Below are 5195 nucleotides of genomic sequence, written 5' to 3'. Positions count from 1 at the left end.
ATGTTTGCTGTGGGCTTATCATATATGGCCTTTACTGTGTTGAGGTAGGATCCTTCTATGCCCATTTTTTGAAGAGTTTTAATCATAAACGGGTGCTGAATTTTGTCAAAGGCTTTTTCTGCATCTATTGAGATGATCATATGGTTTCTATCTTTCAATTTGTTAATATGGTGTATCACATTGATTAATTTGCATATACTGAAGAATCCATGCATCCCTGGAATAAACCCAACTTGATCATGGTGTATGAGCTTTTTAATGTGTTGTTGAATTCTGTTTGCTAGAATTTTGTTGAGGATTTTTGCATCTATATACATCAGCGATACTTGCCTGTAGTTTTCTTTTTTTGTGTTGCCTGTCTGGTTTTGGTATCAGGGTGATGGTGGCCTCATAGAATGAGCTTGGAAATATTCCTTCCTCTGCAATTTTTTGAAATAGTTTTAGAAGGATAGGCATTAGATCATCTCTAGGTGTTTGATAGAATTCACCTGTGAAGCCATCTGGTACTGGGCTTTTGTTTTGGGGGAGAGTTTTGATCACAGTTTCGATTTCAGTGCTTGTAACTCAGTTTTACATTTCTATTTATTCCTGGTTCAGTCTTGAAAGATTGAACTTTTCTAGGAATCTGTCCATTTCTTCCAGGTTATCCATTTTATTGCTGTATAGTTGTTCATAATAGTCTCATAACTCTTTATTTCTGCTTTATCTGTTGTAACTTCTCCTTTTTCACTTCTTATATTTTAAAAAATATGTTTACTACAATAGATGCAATTCACATCTGACAAGTTTTGTTTCCTGTTCCCTCCCACAACCATGTTTATTGGCCCATTTCCTCATATTTGAGCAATCAATGTACTTCTAGCACGTATGCCCAGCAGTACTTTAAACCCATTCTTTCAGGGTCCAAATGGATTTCAATAATTTATACAAACAAGTGGGTTTTACTCAATCACTGCAATTTTAAGCTACTGTACACAGGAATGAAAAGATTATAGAAAAGTGCCATAGCAACAGTACCTTAAGAAAGGGGAGCCTTAAAAATTGGATAACATCAGATCATGGATTTCAGAGGGGAATGGAACACACAGAAAATGAAAAACATTCTCTGCAAAACAAATGGAGAAACACTGCTCTTGATCAGGTGCAAGTGTGGAAACAGTTGTTTCATGATATTTTGTATACTGCCCGTATGGTTCAAAATCACATCCTTAGACAGATCACCTGGGACTTGCACTGAATTTTTGAAAATGCAAGATTTCTGACTGATAAATTAACCCCCTCCCAATTTTTATTTAAAAAAGCTAATTTTGTGGACAGGTTTAAGTGTAAAAGTCCAGGTATTTAGCCACCTCAGCATTGATTAGTTTTGGATGTCTAAGCTCTGCTACACATAGCTTCCCATGGCATCACTCTACAAAACATAGTTACAATGCGAAGAATACATGTACAAGAAATCTACTTTTCAAGGGCTTTACAAATCAATCTTGTATCTTTCCCCTGAATTGAATCTCACAGACTCTGACCCCTTGTCATTTCCTTTGCCCAGCTTAATGGTCCAAAGTCTACTTAAATGTAGCTCAAAAATGTTAAGACTGGGTGACAGATTTACAGTTCCTGTTCTCAACACCATGTGCAATTATTCACATCTCCACATCATGAAAAAATTCTGATTTTTTAGCTTTTTGAGTTCCTTAATTTGTTATCTCAAAAATAGTATCCTTTGCTCTCACAAAGTTGCTTAAATTTCACATACTTGGAATAAAGATCTTAAATATTTTTAATTCAGTACAAATTCCTGACATATGAACACTTCCCACGTTATGGGCTTCTCACAATCTTGATGCCTGCTTCTCCGCATGATCTGCAGGCCATCCTTCAACGTGCTTGATGAGGTTTTCATTGAAATGTGCTGCGAGTGTCAGTGTTAGTGAACACAGAGGTTGGGCAGAGGAGTTCTGCAGTAGAACTGCTGTATTTAATGCATTACTACTAGATGTGTGATTTGGACCAGGTGAAGGACTTGTCTGGCTATTTGAGCACTGAAGAGGAGTGAGAGGTTCACGACCTTGCTGCCTGTCAGCAGTTACAGGCTGCTGTGTGGCTGACTGTGAAACTGGTCCTTGCTTAACTACTGGAGTACTAGCCTTTGGCTGTGACGAAGCAGGAGGAGTACTGATCAAAGGTTTGATGCAGACTGTGCTTGTCTGGGGTGTGCTTATCCTTGGAGACACATGCAATCATGGAGATGATGTGTCAGACGTTAAATACATGGAGACTGATTGGATGGTTGGGCTTGTGTGGGGAGCTGAGCAGCTTGAGAAATCAAAGAAGTTATGTTGAAAGCAGATGGTCCAACAGTAAGAAAGTTATGAATTATAGACGGCAAAGAGGTTCATGTCACAGCTGCTGTAAGAACTTCATTTATTATGGATGTGTCCGCATTAGAATTATGAAGTTGCAGCATGGCTTGCAAAGCAGGAAGGAACTGTCTAAGCAGATTTGGGTCCTGATGTAACGGAGGTATTAGTGAATGTGAAACAGAAGAGACAGAAATTGCTGAAGTGGGTGCTGGAGGTGCAGATGTGGAGTCCAGAGGCTGAAGATGTGGAAGTTGTGCAAGAGTGTGATACAGACTTTTCTCCTGAGGTAGATTCTTTTCTTTCTGTTCTTTGAGCAGGGACAGAAGATGTTGGTGTAGGCACTTTTGATAAAGTAAATACTCCATTAGCATCAGATGATTTCTTTGGCTGGTGATCAGCTTGTAGAGCAAATGGATAAGAAGGAAAAGTACTTGGGGTAGAAGTTGGATGAACCACTGCTTTGATGGGGTGCTGTATGGCTCAGAACTTCTATGAGTCTCTGCTCTTAGAAATCTGTTCAGTTCAGTTCAGTCACTCAGTTGTGTCCAACTCTTTGTGACCCCATGAATCACAGCACGCCAGGCCTTCCTGTCCATCACCAACTCCCGGAGTTCACTCAGACTCACGTCCATCGAGTCTGTGATGCCATCCAGCCATCTCATCCTCTGTTGTCCCCTTCTCCTCCTGCCCCCAATCCCTCCCAGCATCAGAGTCTTTTCCAGTGAGTCAACTCTTCGCATGAGGTGGCCAAAGTACTGGAGTTTCAGCTTCAACATCAGTACTTCCAAAGAAATCCCAGGGCTGATCTCCTTTAGAATGGACTGGGTGGATCTCCTTGCAGTCCAAGGGACTCTCAAGAGTCTTCTCCAACACCACACTTCAAAAGCATCAATTCTTCGGCGCTCAACTTTCTTCACAGTCCAACTCTCACATCCATACATAACTACTGGGTGATGCCAGGTCTTGTATACAAGTGGTTGCCTTTGTGGGAGTTCTCACTGTTTGAAACTCCCAAGGGTTAGGAATTCTCTGGTAGTCTAGGTTCTTAGAGTCAGCGCTCCCACTGCACAGGCTCAGGGCTTGATCTCTGGCCAGGAATGGAGATTCCACGGGTGGTTTGTTATGGTATTAAGTGGGGTTAAAACAAATACCCCCAAAGAGAAACCAAAGATGAACACCAGACAAATGGGAGTTACAAAATCTGGCACATAATAATTTAAATAATGAAATATATCCACATACATATGTACCCATAAGCAAAGTCAAAACAGTCCAACAGAAATAAAGTACAATAGATTGACCCAGCAAACAAAGGAAACTAAAAATGATATCTGCCAGTTAAGAACTAAACTACCTAAAGCACAAACAAGAGAACAAAACTAAGCAAGGTGCTAACTTTGGAATAAAAAAATGAAACCAAAACTAACAAATATGATGAGGAAAAGAAAGAATAGAAATGCAAGGTTAAATAGAGGTAGATAAAGAAGACTTGTATATGTTAAAGATTAGTTGCAAGGGGGAAAGAACAGTAGTGAAAGCAAACAAAGGAATTAATTTAGAAAAAATAATAGGTTAAAAATTTTTTAAATTTTAATTAAAAAAAAGAAAAAAAAAAACCAGAAGGAAAACTCCAGGAAACTGCAAAAGACCAATATAGATACAGAAGTTTATAATAACAATCAAAAATGTGATTAAAAAAAACCTCAGAACCTTAATTAGATTTCATAGTGCTAATAAAATTGGCAATTACAACAGAGGGGGAAGAAAAAGTGAAAAAAAAAAAACACAAAACCCTGAAGAAGCTACAGAACAAGTAAATGTATAAGAATAGTACATGGTTTTCTTGAGTCTGCTGTCAGCATCCTTTCCCTCGCTGGGAGTCACAGTCCACCTCACCTCCATAGGCTGCCCTCCTACACTGGCTGGTCTCTGGACCTGCTGTGGGGGCAGCTCAGACTCTAATCTGGTCCTTCTCCTGAGTGTCCTTGCCTCCAATGTCCACAGCTATCAGAACTAGTGCATTTTGTTTTGTGGCAGCTCTCAATGTCCTTTTATTTATTTATTTATTTTTTTAATTATTTTTTTATATTTATTTTTTTTTATTAAATTTTAAAATCTTTAATTCTTACATGTGTTCCCAAACATGAAACCCCCTCCCACCTCCCTCCCCATAACATCTCTGTGGGTGATCCCCATGCACCAGCCCCAAGCATGCTGTATCCTGCGTCAGACATAGACTGGCGATTCAATTCTTACATGATAGTATACATGATAGAATGCCAATGGGAGAATGGCATTCTATCAATGTCCTTTTATATATTACATAGACTCAGAATCTGCCTAGTTGATCTTGTGGATTTAATTGGCCACTTGTACAGCTGGTGGGAAGGTTTTCGGTCTTCTTCCTTAGCCACCCTGCCCCTGGGTTTCAATTGTGGTTTTATTTCCACTCTTGCATGTGGGTCGTCCACTAGGGTGTGGTCCTGAGGCTGCCCTGGAGGATTTGGGTCTTCCCCGGTGAGAGCCAGGTGTGGAGGTGGTGAAGCTACTTGGGTCATAGGGGTTCTGGCAGCACCAGGTACTCAGGGTAGTTGGCAGCTAGAGCAACAGGAACTGTAGTGCTGTAGAAGGGTATGGAAACTATGGTATTGGCCAATATGCTTCAGTATACTTGCCTGGAGAAACCCTTGAGCAGAGAAGCCACAGCTACGGGTCGCAGAGTTGGACATGACTAAAGTCACTCTGTATGTATAGACACAAGACTATTTTTTCGTCTGTGGCAGCTCTGCCCCAGTGAAGGTTGAGCATGAACATGGCACAGCTGCTTGGGTTGCA

At 40.3% G+C, this 5195-nt stretch overlaps 1 pseudogene; it reads right to left on the bottom strand.

The window, feature by feature from the left end:
• Positions 1–1640: 1640 nt before the first annotated feature.
• On the bottom strand, positions 1641–4918 carry LOC138094038 (WW domain-containing adapter protein with coiled-coil pseudogene; annotated as a pseudogene).
• Positions 4919–5195: the final 277 nt, after the last annotated feature.

This window comes from Capricornis sumatraensis, chromosome 17 (genome assembly GCF_032405125.1).
Source record: "Capricornis sumatraensis isolate serow.1 chromosome 17, serow.2, whole genome shotgun sequence".
Classification (NCBI taxonomy): domain Eukaryota; kingdom Metazoa; phylum Chordata; class Mammalia; order Artiodactyla; family Bovidae; genus Capricornis; species Capricornis sumatraensis.
Note: the sequence above shows the minus strand (reverse complement) of the source record. Positions and strands in the feature narration are given on the sequence as shown.